Source organism: Salmo salar, chromosome 15 (assembly GCF_965601325.2).
Source record: "Salmo salar chromosome 15, fSalSal1, whole genome shotgun sequence".
NCBI classification, from domain to species: Eukaryota; Metazoa; Chordata; class Actinopteri; order Salmoniformes; family Salmonidae; genus Salmo; species Salmo salar.
The window spans coordinates 79,780,001-79,787,210 of record NC_138305.1 but is presented as its reverse complement, the minus strand read 5'-3'; the positions used below and the strand labels follow the sequence as shown (position 1 = coordinate 79,787,210).

The window sequence follows — 7,210 nt, the reverse complement described above, 5'->3', positions numbered from 1 at the left end:
TTGGCCAATACAGTACTGTAAAGTGTGACATTTACTTAGCAGACACTTTTATCCAAAGTGACAACAGTCTACACATTTTGGTATGTGACCCCAGTGGGAATCCAACCCATTTCTCTGTTGTTGCTAGTGCCATGCTCTTATGAACTGAGCTACGTACAGGACCACTACAATAGGTAAGTAGAATATAATACTGTAAAATACAATATACAATTACAATACACGTGGAAGATGTATGATCATCATCCCCATGAACGTACCGCCCTCCTTCATGCCATGGATGAGGCATGCAAGGATTTCAATCCAGACCTATGTCAGGTTTGGATTCGCCTTACAAAAGGTTTTTCCCCAGATGCATGAACAACGAGCATATTTACTGCGATGTTGATGGTAACCTATGGCCAAATGCTCAACACAGGCTTGATGCAAACTAGTGCCTGCTAAATAAACACTGTTTCTTCTTTTCTTTCATTTGATTACATTGTGAAAGATGTCTTCAATGATCACAGCTTTGATCACAAATGTGTAAAGTACTGTAATTTACAGTACTGTAGCACACTACATTCAAAGGGCAATTTTATAACATTACCTTCATTTTTTTGCTATTGGATTAACTGGTTGTTAAAATAACTAAATTGAGAAGATATCATTATGTTCCCTTTGGTGATTAAACCAATGTACTTATGTGGTGAAAGTGGTTGTGTGGTTGTGTGGTGAAAGATGTCTACAAACAAAATTAATGGACAATGAAAATTTTTGAATTAAGACTGGCTGCATTACAAGTGTTACCAGTTTGGCGTTTTGTACTAAGAGTTTTGAAAATTCACCACTTACTTGTGAAAATAGTACCAAAGTGATAAAAAAACTGTAATGATAATTACCCACAGTGACTTGTATCTGATCATGTTGTTGTTGTTGTGTGTGTGTGTGTGTGTGTGTGTGTCAGTGTGTGTGTGTGTGTGTGTGTGTGTGTGTGTGTGTGTGTGTGTGTGTGTGTGTGTGTGTGTGTGCTAGACGTCCATGTTTCCCATCCTCATGGCTCTTCTCCCTGGTCTTTGATGTGCTTTTAAAGTGCTCTCTCTGCTTTTCCTCTCACTTGACAATTGTTTATTAGTTTTGAAATGGATTTAGAGGACCTCAGAATCTCAATAGAAGGGAGGGGAGAACTGGCCCCGAAAAAGAAAGGAGAGGCAGAAAACGAGTGTGCTAAAGAGAGAAAGACAGAATACTGTTTATGGCTTTTTATCAGGGTTTGTATAATAGAGCATGCTTTGTGGAGAGGTATGGCGATGTGAAAGGAATGGTAGAGGGAGAAAGGCGAAGGAGAGAAGAGAGGGAGAGAGAGACCACCCAGGTGTCCAGCTCCTCATTCTGGTTAGATTTATGGTAGGTGGCGGGTCCACTGGTCCATTCTGAGAGACAAGTCTTCATAGCCCTAGAACTTTGATCCTCTGAGTCAGCAGACCAGACCAGAGAAATGTACCATCAACTCAAACCCTACCATGAAACCACCACCAGGACTAACAACTAGCATGATTTGGGGGGAATTGATTGATTTGATTTTGGGTGAAACAATTCGTTCAGTTTATTAAAAACAGTTTCAAAAGTACAAAGAAACCCAGGGGACGACACATGACAGCGTAAAAACCCTTATTTCCAATGTGGTCCTAGGTTAGGACAAAAAGCGGACATAACACATGGAAAGAAAACATTGGCCAATGATAAGCGGCTAACTGTCCTACGTCACTATAAATACATAATCAAATCAAAAATCCAGTGGTGGAACGTTGCTAAAGGTTTATAGGCTTAGGAAGGCTAACCTCATTGTATTTCAAGTGGGCAGCTTGGCCAGTTTCAACCTCAAGAGTTTGTTTAAGATGGATGGTTTGGTATGAAGTGATATGGTGAGTGAGTTGTGTGTATTTCCGCATGCTGTATAAAACGATATTGCGAATGAGGGATGTTCTAGGTGACATCTGCTTTTGAATAACAACAGGTATGGTTTTAAACGTAAAGGCCCAGTGCAGTTCGGTTTCTTCTCTGTTTAATCTCATATTGCACAACCACTGATGAAACTAAAACTGGAAAAGTGTGATTTTTTTAATCAGTGTTATTTCCTGATAGTTGATTGAAAATACAATCTACACAGGACCTTCTAATCAGCAGGTTTGCATGGGCGGAGTTTCGGCTTTCCATGGACGTCGAATATTGACTTGTATTACGGGTGGCCTGGCTGGGCTGTGCGGGTAGGCTAGTCCACATGATGAGATTGTTATGGATAAGAGAGGTATAGTTTTTATACGGTGTGACTTTACTCGCATTAAAACTGTGGATGGAAACGTGGTTATTGTTACCCAGAAAGGACTTAATATTGATTTACAAATGGCTGCATTGGACCTTTAAAGCTATTAGTGTGACAATATTTCAATTCCAATCATTACATTTTCCTGGATTGAGTTCAAAGTTGAACAAAGTTGTCAGAGTATCATTCCTCCTCTTAAGAGACCCTCCTTTAAAAAGCCCCTCCACGGCCCTAACCCTCTTCCAAGAATCTCCCACATCCCCATCCCTCTTCTCAGACTCCTCTGGATGTGATCTGCACTCTCCATTTTATAATTTTTCAGCCTGTACCTTATCGGCCCATAAAGAGGCTAAGAAAACACTGTGATCCAGCTCTCCTAATAGGCCCGCATGGTGTAATTGCCTAATTGCTTTTTTTCCTATCGGGGGTTCTGCTTTCTATCAGCCAGACAGGAGCCCATAAACACTACAGAGCTATTTGGAGCATCTCCCTCAATGTCACTCTCCAAGCTCTGTGATTGTCTAGGCTCAGAGCTGGGCCTATCGCTCATTGGCTCCTCTCAGGACGAATGGCCTTGCTGACAGCCGATGGGGCCATAACTGGGTGAGCTGCTGATTGCTGAGAGGCAGACAGTCAACCACATTTCTCTGTATTAATGAACTTTTCTGATCTCTCAGTTGATCTCTGCATACCTAGTTGTGGGTATACTTGAAAGAGGTAGTCCACTAAGTTGAAGCCTTGTTTGCAACGTGATCTCAGCGGAATTTGTATTACTCAGTACGTAAATCTGTAACACTCCATTTACTATAGTATGATATGTTACGTTAAATTAGGTTACATTGTGAATAGAATAGCGAATTGGATGACGTTACTTATCATACGTCTTGGACGATGAATAGCCTAGTATTCTACGTATTTCTCTGAGACAAGGTTACTTGTTGCACAGTAACAACAAAGGAGAATTAAGGGGATAATTTATGTTGGCGCTTAGGGGAACTAACGACAAAGGTTAGAATAATTTACGTAAAAGGTTAGGAGAACTGAAACGATTAAGGGAAGGTGAATTTACGTAGAAGGTTACGTGAATTGGGTTATGTTCAGAATAAGGGTTAGGGAAAGGAATAGCTAAAATGCTACAGTGTCCCCAACGCAACTCAAACAACCGACCTTGGATTGCCAGAAGGTCATGGATTATGCCCAGCCATCCACCCCAACCAACCTTCTACTTTAGTCTATTTCTAAAGTAACTATACCATTATTAGGTATCATGCACTCTTAGTGTCACGCCCTGATCTGTTTCACCTGTTCCTGTGATTGTCTCCACCCCCTCCAGGTGTCGCTTATTTTCCCCAGTGTATTTATTCCTGTGTTTCCTGTCTCTCTGTGCCAGTTTAGTTAGTCAAGTCAACCAGTGTGTTTTTCCCATACTCCTTTTGCTATTCTCTTTTTTATAGTCTTCCCGGTTTTGACCCCTGCCTGACTCTGGACTACTCTCCTGCCTGCCTGATCATCCTGCCTAACCTGAGCTTGTTTCTGCCTGCACTTTGGTACCTTTTGAACTGGTTTTGACCCTTTTGCCTGTCGACGACCATTCTCTTGACTTACCCTTTTGGATTAATAAATATTGTAAGACTCCAACCATCTGCCTCCTGTGTCTGCATCTGGGTCTCGCCTTGTGTCATGATACTTAGAAAATAAGGTTCCTTTTAGAACCAACAAGGGTTCTATCACTTGCTTCATACATGGAACCCCTAAAAGTTCTAAATAGAACCCTTGTATAGGGTCCTTTGGTCAGAAGCCTAAAGGTTCTTCATCACTGAACCAAAATGGTTCCATATAGAACCCTGCATAAATTATGGCCACTACCATTAAATAGTAATATTTTAAGCTAAGAATATAATTTAATAAACAATTAAGTAACGGACAAAAGAATGCCAGCATAGCTTTTCGAATTTATTGTCATTATATGCAAACATTGTTTGAATGACAGCCCACGTCAGCTCTGGCTGACTTCTACAATACAATAAAATACAATACAACTTTGTCCATTAGTTACAGCGAACAATAAAAACATGTCTTCTGCTCCGTTCTCAACCCCCCCAAGCTACAGTCAAATGACCAAATCTCCCTCTAGTGGCCTCATGGGTGGAATGTTATGAATATTTTATATTAATAACCCAGCAGCCCTCCAGTTTTCAGATCAATCCTGCAACAACAACAAAAAATTCAGCTCCTGGCCAGGGATTCAAACTGGCCACCTTCAGCCACAGGTCTAACTCCTGCCACAACTTCTTACTGCTGGGCTACCTACTGCCAGTACAGTATGGGTTGTTGCCTGACTGGTTCCAGAGAAGAAGAAAAAGGAGCAAAAACATTAGTTCATCTTCAGAAATAAGCATAAGCATAAGCATCTGCCAAAATGAAGACAACATTCTATGCATACATATTATTATTATGATGTAGAAGAACAACTTACACGCAGTTGTTGTCAGCAGCAGCCGAAAGACAGATTCTCTACCTCTGATAGTTCTGGATTACTGCCAGATTGAACAAAACATAATGTGTTAAAAGTCATATAATGATTAACTAGGCTATTGAAGACTTAGTAAACATCATTTATTATAAATACTTTATACATACCTCCTCTCAGTCAGCAACAGTTTTCTAACGGCTTCAAAAAACATAGTCCCTTCAATTGACTCCGCACTGAAATACTGAAATATAAATCAGGCTGTGTCTGTAGCCTTCTAGTTGGCATATCCCATAATAAAACCATGTTTATTTGAAAGAGTTAGTTGGCTAGCTTTTTCTGTTTAGCTACCTAAATTAGCTAGCTTACAAAACTGCTGAAATTATAATAACCTTTCAACTTTATTTATCTAGCCTATAGTTTATCATATTACTTTGGCTTCATAAATTTTTATTAAATAGTCAACTTTGCTTACCTTAATACATTGAAAAATAATGTGCTCATTGGTTAGCTACTTGGAAGTTGGTTCAACCACCGTCCTCTTGCTTTGTCATGCTGGAATGGCAGTTGGTTTTTAAATCAGAATGGCAGTAAAATGTTAAATTGACTAAAAGGTTCTATATAGAACCCTGTTTTTTTATCGAAGAGAGTATGCATATATTAAACACATTATGCTTGCTTCAAGCTAGAATTGAGGTTTGTAACAGCCAGGTTTGTATGAACCTTGCTGTTTGCCACTGAGACTTCGGCAACAATGTTGCAAAATAGGAATTAGACTTTTCACCTTCCAGATAGAGAGCCAACCGTGTCGGAAGTCAGCTAGCCATTTTTATGACCAGGCAAAATCATGAGGCATCATTAATATGGATTTAAAATGTCAATGCATAACAGCTGAAACAAATTAAAAGGGAACGTTACCTGTCATTGCAGAGTTTGGTGTGAGTGGGTTAGTGTTTTTTAGGCTAGCTGTGGTTTTCTAAAATCCCCATGACACTCTGGGGTAGGGATAAAACCATCAATGTTCTTTGCCTTCACTGCGTATATACACTGAGTGAACAAAACATGACATAGACTGACCAGGTGAATCCAGGTGAAAGCTATGATCCCTTATTGATGACACATTTTAAATCCACTTCAATCAGTGTAGATTAAGGGTTAAATAATGATTTTTACTCATTGAGACAATTGATATGTGGATTGTGTATGTGTGCCATTCAGAGGGTGAATGGGCAAGACAAAATATTCAAGTGCCTTTGAACAGGGTACGGTAGTATGTGCCAGGGACATCGGTTTGACTGTTTCAAGAACTGCAACAATGCTGGGTTTTTCATGCTCAGTAGTTTCACGTGTGTATCAACATTGGTCCACCACCCAAAGGACATCTAGCCAACTTGACACAACTGGGGGAAGCATTGGAGTCAACATGCGCCTGCATCCCTGTTGAATGCTTTCGTCACCTTGTAGAGTCCATGCTCTGAAAATTGAGGCTGTTCTGAGGGCAAAAGGGGTGCAACTCAATATTAGGAAGGTGTTCCTAATGTTTTGTTCACTCAGTGTATATTTAAGCTTTAAGGCACGAGGGGGTGTGGTATATGGCCAATATACCACGACTAAGGGCTGTTCTTACGCTCGACGCAACGCAGAGTGTCTGGACACAGCCCTTAACCGTGGTATATTGGCCATATACCACAAACCCCTGAGGTGCCTTATTGTTATTATAAACTGGTTACCAACGTAATTAGAGCAGTAAAAAGAAATGTTTTGACATACCCGTGGTATACGGTCTGATATACCACAGATGTCAGCCAATCAGTTTCAGGGCTCGAACCACCCAGTTTATAAATATATATTCAGTACCAGTCAAAAGTTTGAACACACCTACTCATTCCAGGGTTTTTCTTTATTTTCACTATTTTCTACATTGCAGAATAATAGTGAAGAAATCAAAACTATGAAATAACACATATGGAATCATGTAATTACCAAAAAAGTGTTATATGTATTTTATATTTGAGATTCTTCAAAGTAGCCACCCGTTTCCTTGATGTCAGCTTTGCACACTCTTGGCCTTATCTGGCTCGATGGGGTTGAGGCCAGGGCTCTGTGCCAGTAAAGTTCTTCTACACCGATCTTGACAAGCTATTTCATGCTGAAACAGGAAAGGGCCTTCCCCAAACTCTTGCCACAAAGTTGGAAGCACAGAATCGTCTAGAATGTCATTGTATGGTGTAACGTTAAGATTTCATTTCAGTAGAACTAAGGGGCCTATCCCGAACAGCAGCAGACCATTATTCCTCCTCCACCAAACTTTAAAGTTGGCACTATGCATTCGGGCAGGTAGCGTTCTTCACGGCATCTGCTAAACCCAGATCCGCCCGTTGGATTGGTGAAGTGGGATTCAACACTTCGAGAATGCGTTTCCACTGAGTCCAATGGCGGCA

General features: G+C 40.5%; 1 long non-coding RNA gene across 1 annotated transcript; it reads right to left on the bottom strand.

Annotated features, from left to right (window-relative positions):
* Nucleotides 1-4,237: 4,237 nt before the first annotated feature.
* On the bottom strand, nt 4,238-5,497 carry LOC106572319 (uncharacterized). Its single transcript, XR_001321101.2, has 4 exons — nt 5,245-5,497; nt 4,940-5,013; nt 4,776-4,836; nt 4,238-4,638 (listed from the first exon to the last, which is right to left on the bottom strand). It is a non-coding gene; the product is annotated as an uncharacterized LOC106572319 (long non-coding RNA).
* Between the last annotated feature and the right edge of the window lie 1,713 nt (nt 5,498-7,210).